The sequence below is a fragment of the Chlamydotis macqueenii genome, chromosome 9 (genome assembly GCF_036417535.1).
Source record: "Chlamydotis macqueenii isolate bChlMac1 chromosome 9, bChlMac1.mat, whole genome shotgun sequence".
In the NCBI taxonomy this organism is placed as follows: domain Eukaryota; kingdom Metazoa; phylum Chordata; class Aves; order Otidiformes; family Otididae; genus Chlamydotis; species Chlamydotis macqueenii.
The window spans coordinates 4,133,701-4,155,196 of NC_141564.1; the positions used below are offsets into that span (position 1 = coordinate 4,133,701).

General features: G+C 45.4%; 1 protein-coding gene across 2 annotated transcripts in view; it reads left to right on the forward strand.

Moving 5' to 3' along the window:
• The first annotated feature begins 363 nt into the window (after positions 1 to 363).
• SPSB4 (splA/ryanodine receptor domain and SOCS box containing 4) overlaps positions 364 to 21,496 on the forward strand; it is an 81,275-nt gene continuing 60,142 nt past the window's right edge. Inside the window, exon 1 of one of the 2 annotated variants that reach the window (XM_086754654.1) lies at positions 364 to 435. The gene's annotated coding sequence lies outside the window, so the exon portion shown is untranslated. Of the gene's footprint in view, positions 440 to 21,496 lie in introns of both variants that reach the window. The other variant, XM_086754655.1, reaches the window with a different exon arrangement.

Below are 21,496 nucleotides of genomic sequence, written 5' to 3' on the forward strand. Positions count from 1 at the left end.
TTGTTAATTCCCCGGTCATTGGATTAGTAACCGGTGGTGATGAGATCAGCGGGATCGGCTTTCGCCAGGGGGCACGGCACGGCGCGGCCCGCGCTCCCCAGCCGCGCCGGCGGGCGGCCCCGGGGGGAGGCAGCGCGCACAAAGCCCGGTAGCTGCCACCGGTACCGGGGCTCCCAAACGAGTGGAGAGCGGGGCTGCGCCGCCCCGGAGCCGCCCGCAGCCCCCTTCCCCCCCCCCGCCCCGCTTTCCCGGGGCAGCGGCGGCTGGGGGCAGCCCGGGGCCGGTACCGGTACCGCCGAGGGGACGCGGCGGCTAGGGCGGGTGGTGGGAGGGGGGGTGGTCCGGGTTGGTTTGCTGGTGATCCACGTCGCTCCCGCTGGATTCTCCCCCTGCCCGCCGGCCGGATCGGTAGCGGCGCTGGGACGGGCTCAGAGGGTAAGTTTGGGGTGGGTGGGCTCTTCTGGTCGTGGGAATTCTGCGTGTTGTGCCACAGGGTGGAGGGATGAGGGGTCTTTTGTGCTATTTTCCACGCTGGTGGTTAAAGATATAACACTCCTGAAATGTTTTATGTTTTCCCGTGGAATGTTTTACGGTAGAAATCGGTTTCTTGAGCTATAAAAGAGAATATTTCTAGATGCGAGCGAGCTGGAGGTTTACGTTTCTTACCCACGGACTTTGTTTGACTTCGGGCCGGCGAAAGCCCAGCCTCTCGCCTAACCGTGGCCACGAGCTGACGCTTTTCGGTGGGGACCGGGTGCGTTTGCAGGCGGCAGCAGCCAGATCCCGCATCCAGCGCTCAGGGGGATCCGGAATCCCCCCCCCCCCCCCCCATTCCCCCCGCCCGGCCGGCCAGGGTGCGGGGCGGGCTGTGGCTTCTTCAAGTCGAGCCCGAGTTTTGTTTGCCGGCCCTGGGTTTCCACAAAGAAAGGTATCGAGTGAAGGTGCCCTCGCGTGACTCGTGAGAGCTCCCACGGGTGTGCCCATCGGCTCCGGCTCTTCCCACGGGAGGCCCCGTCCCCGGCGTGGGCGTGGGGGAGCCGCCGCTGCCGCCGCTGCTCTGATGTCGGGTACAGCCCCTCGCTGCCGAAGTCATAACCGGCATTTTCGGAGCGCTGTTTGCCTGGGGTGACAGATCCCCAGGAAGATGTCTCCACGCCGCGACAGAGCTTCTCCTCCGGGGAAAAACTGGCCGCGAAGAGCCACTGTTCGTGCGTGGGGCGGAAACCGGCAGCGTGTCGCGAAGGACGCTCCGTTTTTAATGTCGTTTCTGTAACCGAAGCAGCCAGGGACGTGAATATCCCGTTGCCCTTGGCTGTTTGGTGCTGCTGACAGAGCAGTGCCAGATGCCGTACGTTCTCTCCACGACAAGCGGAGGCTTTATAGCTGGCCTGGGTAACGGGAGTCTGGTTTTCCCGGTAGCCGATGGGCCTGGCTGCCTTGCTGCTGGCCCTGGGTGTCCTTGGATGACCCTCCGGTGCCTCAGTGTCCCTGCCAGGGCTGAAGGGAGGGCCGGTGCTTCCCCGCCTCGCAAGGGTGATGTGACTTCCCAACTTCCCAGCTCCGGGCCTTGCTGGGGCCCTCATGTGGGAGTTGCCCATCCTGGCGCTTTGGGGCTGGCGGAGCCGTGTGCTCGCGCCGGTGCCATCCTACCAGCTCCTCTCGGGACTTCTGTTTGTCTTTGCCTCAACCAGTTTTGAAACGCCAGGCTCCCTCTTCAACAGGCTTCGGGGCTCGGGAGCGATCAAGCAGTGCCACCTTTTTGCATGGAGCTTTTCAGAGTTGTGAGATTTTTTTTTTCTTTTTTTTTTCTGTCGAAGCATAAAAAACCCCTAGTGAAGTACTAACTGAACTTCTTGAAAGAACCAGAACTTCTGATTTTTGGTTTGACCAGATTACAGTCATCTTTATGACTCGCGTTTGTGCAGCATAGGAATTTCTGAACGATGGGCCGTCTCTCCTGCCGCTCCACAAGCTGATTAACTTGTCAGGCTTCGGTGTTGCTGTGTAAACCTCTGTAATGGATTTTCCATGTACCAAGAAAAATGGAGCAAGCTATTTTTGTCTCGTTTTCCTTCACAATCGCTCTTTGCCCCTCTTCTGTGTATGGCTCACTGTCCTCTTTTTGCGGGCAAGGAAAATAATTTTCACAGCAGAACTCGATGCCATGTCACAGGACTCTGGTGAGTTGGCTTTTTTTTTTTTTTTTTTTTTTTAAATTCAGACAGCTGGAGACTTTTTCCTTCGAGGAGCTGTTTTGCCTACACGTCTGAGGCATAGCGACAGCGATCGAGGAGGAAAGCAGAGCATGGTTTGCTGAGATGCTGAGATGTTAATTGTTAACAATACTTAGTCAAAGTGATTAGCAACATCCTGTTAGATACTGAGCTGTCCCATCCCCATAATTCTTCTTGGCCAGGAAGAGGAGGGTGGAAAGAGGGAGGGCTTTACTGTATTTGAGTTCTGTAAGCCCTGCTGCGTTTTGGCTGTCTCCTCTCTTTAGCCTGCTTGGCTGCTCACTGCTGCTACGCTGACATCCTTTACTCGATTCTTTTTGTACTGGGGCAACATCACTTCAGTGTAAATGTGAGGCTTTCAGAGCGCTTCCAGGCACGGTAACTCCCAGCTTGAATAATGGTGATGCAGAGCGGCCTTGATGCCCGCTTCCATTTCCTCCCTTGGTTAGTGAGGATAAATGCACTCTTCTTCTTAATAGAATATCTGTGTAAAGGAAATCTAGACAGACTTTCATTTTAGCAGATTTCCCAGGACAGACATTTGACGTAAATGTTGCTGGACTTCATCAATCCTGGCTTAGGGCCCAGGCCAGACTGATGGTAGAGAGGAGTGGAGGCCGGAATCTGGGGATGCCTGCCTTCCCGACGCCATCCAGGAAGCAAACCTGGGCTCGTGACTCGAGCGGCGAAGGGCTGCACGCTGGCAGAACTCTGTTTAGACGGACACGCAGCAAACTTGCTGTAGTCTTGCTGAGCTGTGTTAATGCTGTACACAGCTTGAGGCTGGTGGAGATGCAGGCCGCACATGGTGACCTGGGGACTTAAAGTATTCATTAAGTCAGTATAGATCCATTTTCTGGGAAGGGGGCGATGCTTAAGGCTGCCCATTGAATAGTTAACCCGTTTTTTGAAGTCGAAACTCTATACAAGGTTGCTATGTGCTGCTAAATATTTGCGAATAATTCTGGAAGTTAGTGTTGTTGGACTTACTGTTTGAAAGTAAACATGTGCTGTGGGTTGAAACTTGCCAGACCAGATAGCTACCTCGCCCACACGTATTTTTCGTGGGATTGTGTGCGTGCTCGTGAATCTGCGTCACTCCCTGCAGCGCACACATCCTTCAGGGATGGCTTTAAGCTGTCTTTGTAACGTGCAATTTAGGCAGCTGAGAACTCTCCTTGGCTTATGTACGGCTTTGCTGTAGGAGAAGGTGTTAATGCATCACGCCCTTCCTGGAAGAGTAGTTTGTCTTCAGACTTCTTCATTCGACTTCTGCTCAGGTCGTTTGTGGGGGTTGGTTGGGGCATTTGGCTGATTTGCTTTTTGCTTTGAAAAGGAGCGGGTGGATCGCTAACGTGGCTGGTGGACCATATCCTACAAGGACACCGGAGTGTGCCGCTCCAAAAGGGCTGACACCGGAGTTACCGATAACGAACAATCAACTGTTGTCCTTTGAGAAAGTTGTTCTGTTACACTCCCCGAGCTCCTGTGTTGCTTGCAGGCAGCTGTGTACTTGATCTGTGCTCTCTCCAGGGTAAAATATTTGGAATGGTGGGTGCTATCTGAATCCTGCGTTAAGGTGATGTCTGCTCTGATGTTAGGAGATGCCTTTGCCTTCCCTCTGCTGCTTGCACGGCTCTTATTCTATGGTGATAAAATTGGGTTTGGGGATTTTTTGTTTGTGTGTGGAAAGCTGACAGCATAATCAGTAGCGTTCACGTCCTGGCAAGGAAAAATCCTTGCCCTGAAGAGACTTAATTTTAGAGCAAAGCTTAAAGAAAACAACGTGCCCCAGTAGCCTTGGTGGCAGCATGGAAAAATCCGTTGAAGAGGAGAGCAAGCCAACGTGGGTCATGTTTTGGGAGCAGTGCCGCATAAGAGAGCGCTGCTCACGGGATGCCGTGACTTTGAGCGAAGAACTGCACTTGCCATTTGACTGGCAATATTTAATTAAAAACCGATGGCTGTGTTTTGGCTGCCTGTGTTGAAGACTGGGCCTGCCCATCATGAGTGCTGGGCAGAGCTCCCTGCTTTCCTTCCTTTGGTTCCTTTTCCACCAAAAGTGGAGCAGTGACAAGTAGTGGCCTATTTAACTTTACATCTCTGTATCTTTATATTTTTGTGGGGTTGTCTTTTCTTCAATGGATGTCGTCTTTGCCTCGTGGGCCAGTGCAGTGCAGCTCCTGGTTTGTGTGGGAACTGAAATGCAGAAATTTAACGTAATTTGCTGTGTTTTGGCCATAGCAAAGAAACACCTGAGGGACAGTTTATATCTATTTTCTTCCCTTAGGAAGAGGTGAGGTGCCTAGGCTAAACACGGGTGCTCAGCTGTGACCTAAATCTCTTCGTACTGAAGCCACGTGAACTTACACCAGCGCTGAGTGGTATTCTGTAGAATTTTTTGCTTCTGTCTGCATATTTTGTGCATCTTTGGGTTGAACGTCACGGAGTAATCCCGCTCAGGACTGGTGTCAGATGACAAGTTTTATTGTGTTGCACTGCAGCGCGTGGATGACTTGGCAGCTTTATCTTTGAGGATTTGTCAGGGGCTGAGGTGACAGGTACACCTTGGTGTGCAGCGTGGGGCGCAGCGGCGTATGAAATCTGCCTTTGAGCTGACTGCAAGTGAATTATTTTGGAGCCGTACAGCAGAGTCTTTAATTGAGGTTTGCTTTCTTGATTTAAATATGTGCATTTCCAAAAGCTCATTCTAATATTGCCTTTCACGTTTTACCCTGTCACCAAAGTCTTCTCATAGACTGGGTTTTCCCTTCCTGTGGTAACAATTCCCAAAGAAGATCTCACAAAGGGATTGTGAGAGAGAAGATTGCTCCTGGTTACACTAGCTGGTCAGAAGAATGAGGATTTCCTTCCCACAGAAACAGACCCATTCCTGGGACCTAACCAGGTCTGAACTGGAGTCGCTCTGCCTCCCGAGATCTCCCCGTGGTGGGGCAGCCTCTGAGCTTCCCACGGGAAGTTTGGAACAGCGCTGTCTGGACACTGCAATAAAGGGCTGCGGTAGCGACTGCTGGCTTGCGCTTCGCTGTGGTGTTTCTCCGGTAATTTTTCTGCTTGGGGGCAAGTGAGGCTGGTACCCAGAGACCATCCGAGCTTCTTCTACACCGAGCAGCAGTCCCACGGGATTTCCAGTTTTTCTCACGGTTAGACTGTGATGTTCAGTAGTTTGAGTAATGGTGTTTCAATTTTTTATTTTAATTCAGTAGCCTTTGTTAAAAATAATATTTCATGAATATTTCTAAGTCGGCATATTTAGAGTGGCTTTTTCAAGGAGGCATTGGTCATGCGAGAGCACTTGCACGGCTTTAGGCTTTTAAAAAGGTGAGATTTTTCAAAACTGCTGAAAGATTTAGGTACTTAATTGCCATTTAATTTGAACCGCTTCTCCTCCACCTCTTCTTCAATGAATGCAAAACCAAATTGCCTCCAGTGGAAGGATAGACTTTTTCATTAGGTACTGGAGGTCATAATCTTAAAAGAAAGCTGTGTTGCACCGAGTATTTACGTCAGTGGTGCATTTCATACTGAGAATGTGCTGACCACAGAAATCCCAAAGTGGTGATTGTAGGCATAGCCATGATCTGTGTGTTTGGGTTTTTGTTTTTCTGTAAGAATATTCTGAAAAATAGTTCCTTGGGGAAGGGCGAAAATGGCTTGGAAGAGTTGGCTGCTGTTGTCTTTGGACACTGAACTAATTCCCCAAAATCTTGAGCTTGTTTCCTGATTAAAGAAACTATTTTATGATAGAAGCCAGATAAAGTTAAACAATAAGTGCACAATGTTGTCAGCGAGGACTGTATTATTTCACAGGTGAGAAAAATGCTGTGACAGTCAAACCTATGACCAAAAAATAGTTGGGTTAGTGTTGGGTAAAGGGAATTTTTAATTTGGAGCTTTAAATATTTTCTAAGTTATTAGCTAAAAGTTTTCTTGTTTTGAGAATCGCTTGAAGGGTAACTTGGACGTACAGAATAATCTGGGGGCCAATACTGGTACTTTTGAAACTTTTTTGTTTTCCAAGTTAAGCATTTTAAACTTCATTTCCAGAATAAGCTCTCCTGTGTTCCCCGCCAAAGGCTGTCATGTGCTTTTGGCAGCAGAATCGTTGTGGTGTTTGAACTGCGTGGTTGCTTTAAAATAAAGTTCAAATCTTAATTTGTTCATACCAGTATTCCTTGCTCAGTGATATCACTACGTATGATTTTGTAGTGTGACCTGTATTTGAGGTCATTTATGTGAGTTGCTGGCTCAAGTTGAAAATTATCCCAAAATTCAGTGTAGCTAATCTGGGGATTTAAGAGTTAAAATTGAAACCAGGTCTTTAAGGCATTGTTGTGTTGTATTATTTACTTTTCTGGCTGAGACACTTAGTTGAGGTTAAAAAAAGCCCATTAAAATTTAACCACTCCATTTGTTTGGTTATCTTAAAACTTTATCCTTAGTTAACCCGTAAAAAGATGTTTGTAGATATTTTTTCCGATTTGTGTGATGTATTTGCATGGGGAACTGGGTATCTGCTCCCCATGGTTTGTCTCCAGGCTGGTTGAACTTGCATGGACCATCTGGGTGTGTGATTACTACCTTGTGCTGAACTTTTTCAAGGCCCTGGGAATATTTTAGTTCACTTGAGCAGGGTCATTATTTTATCCTTTGCATAGGAAGGAAGCAGCAGCATGGCCTTGGGCATGTGCTAAACCTGAGGCTGTTGATAAATTGAATTCTGAGCTTTGATGGTTTCATCCCGTGTTTTAGTGCAGTCCCTGTCTGGGGAGCAGAGTTGGGTGGTTATTTTTGGGGTGCGACCCGGCAAGGTGGTTTGGGTGCGTTACGTCCTCTTACTTTCACAAATTATGGTGCAGCATCAAGAAGCCAAAATACTATTTTCTCCGTCGTTGCTGCAAACTGTTGTCAAGCATGGCAGAGATGACAGAAGTTGTGTGAACTGAAGATGGTTTCACATTGATGTGTATAAAAGACAGCACACATTGCCACCCCACCCTCATTTTGGGCTGGTACGTACTGGTGTTACACCTGGTTTGTGCCAGGCGCTGGCTGTGTCCCTGTGTTTCAGTGTTGTCAGTCCCTGCTGCTGTGAACATCGGGGCAATGCCTGCTGTGATATTCTCACTTCTACTTCAGAGTGTGCTGATTGGTCACTAAATATTTATATAGCCTTTGGTTTTGATGCTGCAAGATAAAACGGGTGTGTTCTCTATCATCTTCGGTATCCAAAAGCAAATAATGTATTGAGGCTGCTGATTATTTAAAATGATTAAAACATAAAGTAAAGAAGTTCCTTTGTACTTCGGTCGGCGCTGACGTAACTGTTTCCAGTAGTCTCAACAATCTCACACGTACTTCACTGATGGCTTGTTTAGACTGCGACGCGGCGTCGTAAGCGCGATGATCGTCTCCCAGAGATGTGAGAATGTGCTGGGGAAGGATTTGTTACAACATGTATCCTATCTCCTCCTTTGAGGTTTAAATAGAACAAGATAGATGAAACAAGCATGCGCATGAGACCTGGAATATGTACTGGTTGTTCTTAAGTTTTTGGTTTTGTGTTTTTGTTTTTTTTTAAATGTTTATTTTAATGATATTTGAAGCAAAATGTGTGGGTGGAGAGAAGGGAGAGAGCCTTGCCTGGGCAATGCCTCTTCTGGTAGCTGTGAACTGCAGCGCAGACGTAGTGGGAGGAAGGAAAGAGAAAAATGTTGAACGGCACAAGTTCTTGGAGGTGCACCTGGAGAAAAGGTGATGAACTTGTCGCAGGGACTAAGCTTAAGGCTTCATCGGGATTTAAAAATGAAATGGGGAGTGCAAATGAACTTCATAGGCAGGGCACACAAAGGAAACTGACACAGTTGCTGCAAGACACTTCGGTGATGCTCAGACTCCTCTGAGGAGTCGGCACTGGTATGGTAATGGGTGATGTACCTTTCCTCCTTTCCTTGCCTCAGTAAGCCGCACTGGGATGGGAGAAGTGCTTGAGGCTGCTGCCACTGAATTCATGTCTAGGGATATAGTGGTCTTTCACTTTACCTTTTTTTAATTTTTTTTTTTTTGTTCTTTTTTTCTTTCTTCTTTGCGCCACTTACAGCATTGATAGTTCACTTGTGTTTTCTGCTCTTAGACACTGTAACCAGAATCAACAGTTCATTTTTACTCATAGACACCTCTTTCTAGCAATGTTGAACGATAGTGCAAGAGAAGAAGAACAATCCGTACGTGCCAGGCCATCAGGCCATCTCGGCTTGCCTGCTGGAAGAAGACACCAAAGGGAAATTCAAGCTGAAGTGTATTGACGCTCCAGGGACCGACGAGCTAGCTTTGACTCCTGCGCTCCACGTCCTGCTAATAAAAGACGTTGGAGCAGGAAGCCTTAATGAAGGCAGGAGCCAGCCCTCTCCCTTTACCCTCTTTATTTTTAGACTTTGTTTTCCCGGGGTAAAATAGTTGGCACCCTGGGGGAGCTATGCCCAAGGCTGGGCAGAAATGTGACTCAGTAGTGAAGGCTGCCTGGTGTGCGGTTGTTTGGGAGATGAGGGGAGGTGATTTCTCTTTCCCTGTAGCCGGAGGCTGCTGCCATAGGTGGGCTGATTGTCGGTGTAATGTAATTCCAGCATGTGGGGAGGCCTGACATCCTATTTGCTTCTGCAAATAGATAAAGACAGGGAATTAATGCAGAAGTATTTTTCTTTTTATTTTGGATGCTGGAAGGAGTGGGGAAAAACACTGCCTGAATCTGGCATCTAAATGTAGATGTCTGAATGGGCAATGCAGGAAACGTAGTAGTGAGTGTAGCAAGCAGCTCGGTTCCCCCGGAGCGATGCTGGCAGCATGGACAGCTTGGGCACAGAGCTCATGCCGGCATCTAAACCGTGCGGAGCGGGCATCACTTGCTGTGAAAAATGCGCGTGGGATGCTTCCTCTGGATATCCTGACACCACGGCATAACTGGCATTGTAACGTGACTTCCATCGCAGAGTTGTCTCTGAAGTGGTCCTCACAAGGGACATCCTGCTCGTACTTTGTGGTTTGTTTTTTTTTTTGGTCTGAATATTTGCTGTGGTTTTTGCTTCCACAGCTGTTCTGTGTTTGATTTCCTAAGTGGTAAGAAATGTGGTATGCTGAAATCAAAGCTGGGCCTGCTGGTCTATTGTATAAATATAATAGTAAGGGAAAATTCAAGCAGTTGCTGTGTTACAGCAGAGATGTGTGGGTTGATGGTCTCGGTAGGATTCAGTTCTTGTGTTTGTCTCTTACAGTGCAAGAAGAAATAATTATTACATGTAATAATTAGCTTTTGAAATAAAGGGGATTATCTTTCATTTTAATCGCTCTATCTTAATAGCAGGGAAGAAAAATAATAATTTTCTGAGAGCCTTGACTCTGTTCTTGGTGTTTCCTAGAATGACATCTTAATTGAATTTTGTATTTATGGGACGGATACTTAAAACTTGTTATTCTCATGGGTTCTTGCCTATTCCCCCACTGTACATTAATCAGTTGTATTTTTAATGAGTGTAAGCTTCTGTCCTGCTTGTCATACCAAACAACAATTCAGTGAACAATGTTTTGTGAAGAGAATTATGACTTCCAGTGATCATTTTAAATGTGGAACTCTACCTATTCAGCCGCACGTCTCTACTTAACACAAGGCATGGTATGGTTGCTTTGTGTTGTGAATAGTTTGTAAGTAAATAACAAAAATAGGTTTAAATGTCATGCCTGTCCCTAGCAAAACTAATGGCTGGTAACTCGCGTCATGGCTGGTGATAGATGGTACTGTACTGGGGGAGAACTTGCGCCCAGAAAAAGTAACCCAAGATCAGGACTGGCCGGAGACTGCTTGGTGAATGTGTTCTTCCCTAGATGCTGTCTTAATTCCTTCAATTAACTTGATTAAGCAGCTTAGCTTAAACAAGCAGAGTTTGTGACTTGGAAGTTCTCCCGTGTCGTATTTTCCCATTGCCTTGGGAATTAATTCCTTTGCTGTTCTGTCTGTGTAAAGCGGGCGGCCTTGGTTGCTCCCGTGTTTTGCGCAGACGTGAGATGGTGCACGCTTAGCATGAGCGGCACGCGCAGGGGCGGGGTGTCTCCACTCTGCAGTTGGATCTAGGCAGAAGTCGTAAATCATAGTGATTTCTGCACAGTGCAATTGAATGGAGACTGAGTGTCTCTCTTTTTTATTAGCATCCAAAGTTCTCCCCTGCTTAGATCACTGTGAATCCTTCCTCAACAGAGCAGAGCGTGGCCTCTTTCCCTTTTGTCTTTATCTCTGCTTTGGAGCTGGGTTTGTAGTGCAAGGTTAGCTCTGAGTGCCAGCCATGGCTACCTCTACCTAGGTACCTAGTAGAGCTTGGCCAAAGCAGTGACCGAGAAGACTTTGTACACGGGATTCTTTGCTCAAGAACGCTGTGTGCTATTTTCCGGTTACGGCACTTCAAGCTGCATTTTCTCACCGCTCTTGGGCGGCTGTTGGCTGCAGCTGTGGCACTGGTCACCAAATATTTTTCCTCTCGCCCTTGCCAGTCAAGTGGTTGCTCTTGTATTCTTCCGACCACTGTTTTAAGGCAGTGGTTCCCAAACAAGGGAATTGCACTTGGGGACCGCTTGGAATATAATTACTTTTCCTAATTGTACCCCCAGTGTCCTTAGCAGGTTATTTTGGACAGTTTTCTGAGTAAGTGCAAGTATTTCTGTAGCACTACAAGTTGCAATGTCTCAGGTAGGTTAAGTCCATGTGGTAGCTTCAGAAATTGGGATCTGTGCTTATAAGTGTGTTTTTTTTTCTGACAAGATTTTGAGAGAGGACTTGACACTGCTTCTACCTTTTCTCCTCCTCTTAATTGTACTGTGTTAATCAAAAGTGATGACATGTTTTGATAATTACTGGTGAGTCTAGATTAGGATTGAACTAGGTATCTGCTACTTAATGAAAGGTGGTGGTTGAACATGCTTCCATGATCTTTCTCTTCCCAGCAGTGGACTGCACTGGCCTTAAGAGCCTGTGCTATGGAGTTGGAGGTAAATGTCTTTAAGGGATGGTAAAAGCTGGGAAAAATATTAGAGTGGTTTAGGTGGTCTTTGTATATGCATCAGTTTCTTCCCCTTTCTCTACGTTGATTATGAGGGGAACATTAAATGAGACTGTATGTTGATTCTGGAGGTGTATGAGATGAATTCCCTCCTCTTCCTTCTCTAATTTTGGACAAGATTAACTTTTATGTCCATTGCAGAAATGGGCACTTACTGGCCTTAATTTTATCCCAACGATGAGCTCATCTACATCATAGAATCTAAATTTAGTCAGGCAAATCCCGCCTGTGGGATCTGCTTAATATCTGCAGCAGATTCTTATAATTTGGACATGGGTGGTGTTTAAGGAATTGAAGTGGGCCGGTGCCTATGGAGAAAGTAGGAGCAGCATCGTCTGGTGACTAGTTGGGATGATGAGGCCTCTGGAGCGAGGTCAAGAAGACTCATGTGGAAAAGAGCTCTGAAAGTGGGAGAGAGTCAAAGCCTTGGTTCTTAAGAAGAAATGATAAACCCCACAGGGACACAAAAAGAAGGTGAGGTGAATTTCTGTTATGCAGTGAGATGAATTTGGTGTGGAGTCTTGGGTCTCAATGACCAACAAAAGCTGGTTAGCTTTTATAAAGCAGTCTTGCCTAATTGTAATTATTTTGGGTTCAGCTTTTCATGAGTAGTTGAGTCCTAATAGGAGAGCAGATTGAAGTCCATCAGGAAGGCTGCATGATGAAGCCAGCCTTGTGGCTTCCCAGCATTAAAGAAGCTGGTACTGGGATGCGCAGGGGGAGGTGTGGAAAGGAGAGGGAGACTGGAAAGACTGGGATAGTAACAGAAAGATGATATGCAGGGGAGTTGAAAATACCTATTCTTCATTCCTTCCCTCAGTGTGGAGAAAGAACTCTGCTCATGAGAGAGGTTGTTCGGGTAGTTAGAAGCGTTAATAAACTTCTGGATTTTCACACTCCATTTAACTTCCATACTGCCTAAATTACTTTCTTCAGACTTGGCTCTACTTTTGATCTGTCTTTACAGTCAACTGTAACAGAGTTAACGGTAAATACAAAAATGCACAACTGCTCTCCATCCCATGACTGTAGTAGCAATTTCCATGTCTGCACAACGCTTCTGGGAAAAATATGTCAGTTGTCTTTTAAAAGAGTGGTTGAGACGTCAACCCCCTCGGATGTCTAGGATCTTTAAATACTGTTTGTTGGTTGTTGTTTTTTGTTTTTCTTTTTTTTTTTTTTTTTTTTTCCCTCCTTAACCTGTGGCTGGAGGGCTTGCTTGCCTCTGCTGAAGCGATTTGTGGTGTTTGTGCAGTATCCGACGTGGTTTTACATTCAGCAGAGTGGCGTGGTTTGTAAGTGACTTCTGAGTCTTAGGCAATTGTAAGCCATAGCTTGCTTGATAAATGCAAATTTGCATTTAGGTTGATACCAGTATCTTGGCTGTGATGTGATTCTGGAAGGACATTTCTATTAATCAACTGAATTCTATCCTGCCTGTGCTGTTCTTGAGGATGTGGTAAACAAAAACAAAGTCCAGCTCAAAGAAAGTTGAAAAAGAATAATTTTTCCACTATTTGTTCAGGAATGCAGGTCATACTTATAACTCAATGGGAAAATTACTTTTTGTCTTTTTCTTTTCTTTTCTTTTTTTTTTTTCCCTCCTGGAGGTAATATCTTACTTTTAAACATATTTCTAAATGTTACTTTTACTCTTCATTATGCTGGAAATCAAGGTGGTCTGTATATCCGTATGCAATCTAGGGTTTCACTTGTTCTTCCAGATTTAAAAACTCTCAATAACTTTCTATAAAATAGATATTATACCTGTTGATGGAGCTCAGCTTGTATTTACTGCTGTGCTTTCTCTTTCTGTATAGTGCTGCTGATCCAAGTTTAGGCTGAGCATATTTTTCTCCAGCGCAAAGCAGGGACCTGCCAGAGTTCCTGGAGAATCAATATCTCACAAATTTAGATGATGTTGTGAAGATTCTTTGCAATAATATCAAATACAGGTTGTTTGGTTGTTTGTTTGTTTTTTTGTGGAACGATTAGTTGGAGCATGCTCATTTTTATATCTCTTAGCAGTGGGAACTGAAGTGTGCAGTTACTTTGAGAGCTACGGACCTTGCATTTGAGCTCAAAGATCGTAGTCTGTGGTGAGTCTCCTGTAGGCAGGCACAGAGCTGGGTTATTTTTATCCATGCCTCTATTAGGAAGTCTAGTGTGGGGCTTTTTAAAGTACTTTCCTGGGGTCAAAAATACCTGGAATTGTTGGCACTTGTAATACGAAATTCTTCTATGCTGTTAGTCATGTCAGTAGTAAGGAGATGTAAATGCTACTCAGAGTAAGAGTAGCAACTTCTTTCACTGTGGCTTTTCCTAGTTGGAGACCCTCTCAGATTTTAACACTGGAAACAGCCTGGGATGCTCTTTCTCTGTAGAACAGTATTTGAAAAGGTAGCTCTTCCCCTTAATCTGGCTCTGGGACAGTGAAAGATCCAGAAAGAAAATAACATTCCACGTAGCCTTCCCCACAGCGAGACCATCCTGAGTTCTCACCAAGGCGTCCCTTGTGTCTTCAGGAGTGGCTGCACAGACTGGACATGGGGACATAACTGGCTCTAAGTCTTTAACTCCTTAAATCTTGGTGGCCTTTCCCAGCCTCTCTGCATTACCAAGTGTCCTATTTCCTAAATTAATAGCAAACACAAATGAAAATTCTGCTCTGTAAAACGGGAAAGCTTTTATGTGCATAAGGAAAATCAATTGTGTTGCTTGGAGCTGGGGAGGTTTGTTTCTGTGATATTGCTTTCCCCGTCATCCCTGTTTGTCTGTGCAATTGTTCTCAGCTGACAGATGGGCTTTAGCAGGGGCATGTGTGTGAGACAGATGAAATTGATTGCTGTTGCATTAAAAATGTGTTAAGTTTTTCTGAGAAAACATACATTTATTTATTTAACAGCGAGTTGGTTTGTCTTTTTGTTAGCGCTCAAAAGCTGTAGGCAGCTTCATTTGTCACCTCACCCGAGAAATACAAAATAATCCACGTGATCTGAATTTGTGATGGTGCTTCCTTGATATATGTGAAGTGTATTTACTTAATTTCTATTCTTTAACCTAAACCACTCCAGAAAGCGCAGGACTGATGAAGCATTGCTTCCTGGATCTGCGTCTTGTGGCTGACTCAGTATGAAATCTTCAGGACTCTTTTCCTGCAGTTACATCTTTGAAGGGAGCTCATTCTCTTCTGGGTTCCTTGGCGAGATGTGAACTGCAGCCCAGCTTGGTCTTCCCTGGGGTCACTTCCAAGGTGTCTGTCCCCTCCTCAGCTGCCTCTCCCGTAGGACCAGAGTTATCTTTGAGCCTGCTGCTGTCCTCTCAGATCTGGCTGTGGTGGCTAGTCACTGAAATAGTTAATGGGAAGGGTTAGGAGGGCTGCAGATGGTGTGATTGTGTAAGCCTATTTTCCTATTAAACAGAAGAATACGCTTTTGTTCAGGATCGAACTTGTTCTTCTGTATTCATCTCCTGCGTGTTTGTGCAAGTACAATGGCTGGGTTCCCTCCAACCCTGCCCTCCCCCTCTCCCAGTGCAATCCTGAGTGGAGGGAATGGGATCACCTATGGTGTGTTGAAGACTGCCTCCGTGGGCATCTCTTCTGCATCAATCTATTGAGGTCCTCCAGGTCAGATTGGGACGTGCCTCTGACGGGCTGCTTCAGCTGGACCATCCGATGTGTTTGCTTCTGGTCCACCAACAGCAAGAGCATCTGACGGCATTGTCTGTACGTTGCCGCTTCAATTCAAATGAGGATTAAACAGAGTAGGGCTTAGAAGGAAAAGAAGACGACAAAAGTATCCTGGCCATTCCAAAAGCACTGCAAATTTTAAGCCGTTAGTGAATGTCATCTTATAAATGGTATGGAGGCTAAGCACTAGAATTATCCACTGCAAAACATGTAGATGGGTACAACCAGATCGTGCCATCTCTTGTAGAGTCTAGCAAGTCTAGACCTAGGCTCCATCATGATATATGAAGACTTGCCAGGCTTGGAAAATGTTGACACACATGGAACACTAAGCCTGAAGCTTGAGCTAAGGGGCCAGATTTTCACTGGAGCATGTTATGGCAGCTTCTGCAGTTGCAATAAAGTTCTGGTGAACAATCTTGTCAAGCTAGAGGAGCTCTTGTCTCTCTGATTGTCGGTTTCTACCATCTTTGGACCTTCCCTCGCACTACTCGGGGATCATCTCTGGCACATCCCCTGGGATTAGCTGCTGGCTAGGCTGAGGAATGATGCTTTCCAGGAGTCTCTCTCATCTGTGACTTCCTAACTTTTCTTTCGTTTTAACTGGCTCCACTGTACGTTACAGCAAAAGAAAGGTAGCGGGAAGGTATTCAGCCCCATCTGAGGTCATCGTTTAATGAATGTTCTGGTTTTGAAACTGAAGCTGTAGGGGATATTGATCCTCTACAAAGCTGTGGAGGTAAAATGTAAAATAAACTGTCTAAAAAAAGTGCTAGACTGGTGAAAAGTAGTAATGACTGGAGAGAAACTGCAATATTAAAAATTATTCCTTGGACTTTAAATCTCACATGGTTGGACACCTATTGATATTAGTTGGTGAAGCACGGCTGAGTAGAAATGTAAAATGGCAGATGATCCTGTAAATGCAAAGTGGAGCTAAAAACATAATTCTCAATTTAGTGTTAAGCCTATTTCATGTGTTAATCTGCACATTTAATGTAACCCTGACACTTAAATGTTCCAGATGGCTACGTCAGCCGTTTGGGATGGTACTCCCTCTAACAGAAGGGTGGCTGAAGGATGATTTTTCTGCCTGAAGGGTGAGGAAGATGTAAGCAGAAGCTCGTGACTGTACTGAATTTAGACGTGAAGTTCAGCTGTGCCCCTTAGGGCAGCTTGAAGTGACTGGAAATTCCCTCCACGGCTTGGGCTGCTGCCTAAATAGATGGTTCTGCCTTTCAATTTTTTTTTTCTTTTCTTTCTCTTCTCTTATGCCAGAGTAAGTGTTTACATGACTGTCTGATGTACCCGACCAGAGGGTCTATCCACCTGAAAATCACCTGGCAAAATAAAATACTAGATTGTTGCCCACTTCAGCTTTCTGAGGCAGACCCATGTGAATGCAGGTTGCTGCAAGACAAAAGGGAAGAACGAATAGGAAGGGGTGGTAGCAGGGATGTAGCAGCTTGAACACCTGTAAGATTACGGCAATTGTGGAATCATATGAGTATTCCTGTTAAATACCTTGGAAAGAAAGGAAATGTTTCCTTTCAGTAACTTTAGAACTGGAATGGTGCTTTTTTAAAAAGTACTTGCATAGTAAAAAAAGTAACTTTTATTGTATTATGTTACTATATTTGTTCTTCAAATTACACTGCTGTATTCTAACTGAGAAGTCATTATGCAAAAAACCTGTTTACAGAATTGAAGTGGTTTTTTTTTTTTGTAATCTTTTATGTTTCTTCAGAGTATAAATGTTTGCATCTAAAACCAACTTTCAGTACTAGAGACGCGTGTTCCAGAGACACATGCAGAGAGACGGAAGGCATGAAACCAACCCAAAACCTCAAGTCAGCTCAGTTCCAAACTATGGTGGATGGAAGTATTTAAAAATACACGGTCTGCTGTATTCGTAGCTACCCAAGATTCCTTCTGAATTCCTCACCATATGACTAAACTGCTTCTAACTCCAGTGGTACAGATGGTGTGGTATTTCAAATTATTCTAATTCCAAGCAGCTAAATGCACAGTTTATTTTAATAACAAGCTTATCTTGAATTTTGAAACAATTACATATTTGTAACATGACAAAACAGGTTACCCTCTACGGAGGAATGTCCTTGGGATTTTCAGGATCTGCATCCCTTTCAGGAACTGAAGAAGTCCTGACTTAGTGCTGCATTGTTCCTTCCACGTGTTAAATGTCACTTGCTAAGTGTGCGTGCAGCATCACACTTTATCTGCAGCGCAGGATAGTTCAGAGTATCCAAGCGTTTTTGTCTGGTTGCTTTGTTACTGTATATTCCCAGTCTGACAAAGGAAGCCAACATTTTTCCAAGGGGGTGATAAATCAACAGCGTTGGATACCAGGGTCTACAGTTGAATCCAAGCTGACCAATCTCTTCAGGGTGCCAAAAATGTGCTTAATTCATTGTCACCCTCAAAACAGCGTTGTCATGGTTATGTAGCTGTTTGCGCACTGGGAACGCAGTTGATAGACGCTGGGCCGCGTGCCCTTGCATTGTCTGGGCTGATGTACAAGTGCTTGTTCTTGAACTTATAAACCCTTCTTCAGCAGCTTGCCCAGCACAGCAGAGCTCATGTTTTTCTTCTTCATGTGGCTCCTGTGGAGGCATTAGGACCAGAGTTAGATTCAGAGTACTCAACACTTTGTGTCTGTGTCCTGTTCAGGCATCTGGGGAACAAATAATTTTGGTGCCCACGGAGAAGAGGCCTTGGTTCAGAGCCTCCTGTTGCAACCTTTAGCGTTTGGGAGTGCTTGCTTGGCAGGGGAGGTGGCAAGGAGGTGAGGTTTGGCTGCGGGAAGGGAAAAAACCAGCGAGGGTCGATAGCAAAGAGAGTGGGGACTGCTGCGTAGAAGTTTGACATGCTGGTAGATAGAGGCATCACCTTCCCTGCTTCTACTGATAGACAGTTTTACAGATCAGTATTGTTAGTTGGGACTCATCTAGTGTCAATTTAGCAGAATTAACCTAAGCATCAGCAAGTTCTTAGTGTAGTTTTGAATTGTCTTTATGTGGTGTCACTTCTTATACATGTTTTTCAAGCTTTCTGCACATCTAGTTCATGAAATCCAGAGGGAAATAGAACTGAGTGCTGAAAACTGACTTTGCAAAAAGTATGTTTCTTTTATCAGCAGTTATGTTTTACCGATGCCGATGTAGGATTGTAGAATGGTTTGGGTGGGAAGGGACCTTCAAAGCCCACCCAGTCCAACCCCCCTGCCAGGAGCAGGGACATCCCCAACCAGATCAGGTTGCTCAGAGCCCCAGCAAACCTGGCCTGGAATGTTTCCAGGGATGGGGCAAAAAAGCACCCTATTTAATTACAGCAGAGTGACATCCTAGCAAGCCTTTCTCTAGTAAGTATAATTTGTGTTCTTGTTATGAATAACTTCCCTAAATATTTTGGCAGTCTGCATGAGGACACTGCTAAGCGACGTTGACACACTTTTCCTGTTTGGAGTTGGCTTGTTCTTGTGCAGTATACTTAATCTAATCATATCCGGACAAAGCGTGGCAAGAGTCTGGAACTGTGAGACAGAAATAACGTGGGTTACAAAAACTAGCAGTCTTCTCAACCAGAGACTTCCAGTTGCTGAAGGAGTGTACTAACGTGGTGGTGGTTCTCTTCCCATGAAGATACTACTTTATTTTCTGCAAAATATCTTTTATCACAGGGATAACTGATGAAACTTAGTGTTTCAGTTGTAGTCACTAAACAGGTATAGTGGAGAGATCATGTGTGTTAAGCCAGATTGAAATATTTATTTATTTCCTACATCCTGTAGTGGTTTGAAATTACTGGAAGAGCAAAGCTTTGGAAAAAACCTTTGAATCAAAACCATACAGTGAAAATACATGTTCTTTTAATATCAGAATATTTACGTGCCTAGCGAGAAGAAACAGGTAAGGAAATCTAAGCTTCTCTAAGTAGTAAAGGTTATAAAAGTCCCAGGAGTTGAGTGATGGTGCTGTACCTTGGCAAGTTTTTATTAATTCAGAAGATGGTGAGAAGGTTTTAAAATGAAATAGTTCTGTAAATTGATTGAATAGTGTGTAATCTGTGGTGTAGCCATTCAGCTCTGCAGAGAGGAAGCTGGTTTGGAGTACCTTTGCCAGATGAATTGCTCCGTTTCCCCTCGTGAGTGCTGTGCTCGGCTTTCCCAACAGCCGCTGGCGTGGGATAATTGGATAGCTCTGTAGGGAGAAGCTGCTTGGAGATCCTGACAGGAACGATGTGAATGTGACGCTGCTGAGGCTTCTGTGTTGGAAGTGTGGTGTCACCTGTGGAAGTGGGGAGGGGAATGTTTGTCACTGGAGACAGGCTGGTGAGCTGCACTTCTCCAGCAGCAGCTTCTGATGGGGTGAGGGACAAGGGGATGCCGCTGCAGCCGTTCCTCACCTCGGCATGGGTCTCTGCCATCTGCTTGGTGGAAGTGGGCAGGATGCAGACAAGGAAAGCGAATAGACGATCTTGTCTTTGAGACAGGTCGCTCCCATTGTGAGCTGCTAGGAGGACTTCCAGCACAAGTCCTTCCCTTTGGAGCTCACGTTAATGTTGCACCGGGTTGTGAGCAGGTGGTACGCGTTGCAACCCCTCGCTGCCTTCTCATATAAGGCTTTGTTTTTTGCATTTACTGGTTCAAGTCCAGTCATACTTGAATGAGATGAGTGTGGCTGTAGTTGGCTGTCTAGGAGAAGCTGAGAACAACTACCGGCTACCTGCAACTAGGATGCAAGAGCGCGTAATACGTTACAGTGGGTGGGAGAAGTACGCAGTGCAAGGTAGCTTTTGAGCTGCACCACTGCTCAGGAACTGCCGCATCTTGAATGCATTAGTAAGAGTCTACATTATCATCCTGGAGTGAAGAAACAGTTGTGCACTTGTCAAAGTGCTCACAGTGATGCATTTTGCTCCTCTGAATTACCAATCTATTTATTAGTGGCCTATTTACGTTACAGTTTGGGGCACATTAGGAAGAATGTTTGTCTGTGGCTTGCCAAGTGAGTCACTGTGGTGTTTATAATCTCTTGGTGGTTTGCCAGATAAGCCTCTGTGCCAAGTTCAGCTTCTCATGTGATCAGGAAGCCATACAGGAAGATGCACTGAGGACTTCCCTGGCCGTCTCTCCTCGGCACTCTGACAGGGATACAGCCATCATTTTGTGCTTTAAAGAGGAGATTTTTCCAAGAAATGTAGAGCTTAATCTCATAGAACAATCACTGGGGTTCCCTTTGAACATCTGACATCTCCCTTTTCATATTTTTCTTTCAAGCTCAAGTAATCAAGCACCCCTTTCGAAGGAACTACCCAATCCCTCAGCGTGTATCCTCCTAGGAAAGCTTCCTTACCTGATGACATTTCCTCCCTCTTGCTCTCCTGTGTGTACATCAGTGTCAGCGTTTCACCTCCCCCAGGATTATTATTGTGGAATCAGGTATTGGACTTGTTTCCATGGGCCGAATTTGCCATCGTACCTTTGACACAACCTACAAGTACTTCTGCAATAGTGGGAACAGCAAACGTCAAGTTAAATGTGATGATTATTTAAAATTTCAAATTCCTTTTACATGGTTTGGAAGAAGGAAGCAGGATCGCTCGAGCTGATCTCAAGTGGGGAGCTCCTGTGAATCATTCTGAATCCTCCTACGAGTGTGATGTTGCCCAGAAAGGTGGTGGCTGCCCCATCCCTGGAAACATTCAAGGCCAGGCTGGATGAGGCTCTGAGCAACCTGATCTGGTTGGGGATGTCCCTGCTCCTTGCAGGGGGGTTGGACTAGATGACCTTTGAAGGTCCCTTCCAACCCTAACCATTCTACGATTCTATGTGAGGGGCTTGGGGGCTTATGTTTAATCTTGATTTTTAAAGATGAAAATTAGGTGCAAAGAGGTAGCTGTTTGTGAGGTATGCACATATACACATGTGGGACTAGTCACCTGAAAATAACATCTTTATACAGTAACTTCACTGTCACATAGATTTGAAAATACATTTTTTAGTTTTTTGTACTTTTATTTTCCCCAAAAAAAAAAATGTTCATGTAAGACAGACGTTTCATTTCTATATTTAATACATGCCTTCCAGTACCTAAAGGGGGCCTACAAGAAAGATGGGAACAAACTCTTCAGCAGGGCCTGCAGCAATAGGACAATGGGTAATGGTTTTAAAATAGAAAGAAGCAGATTCAGACTGGATGTAAGGAAGAAATTTTTTATACTGAGGGTGGTGGAGCACTGGCCCAGGTTGCCCAGAGAGGTGGTGGATGCCCCATCCCTGGAAACATTCCAGGCCAGGTTGGCCGGGGCTCTGAGCAACCTGATCTGGTTGGAGATGTCCCTGCTCCTGGCAGGGGGGTTGGGCTGGGTGGGCTTTGAAGGTCCCTTCCAACCCAAACCATTCTGTGATTCTGTGGCTTACCAGGTAA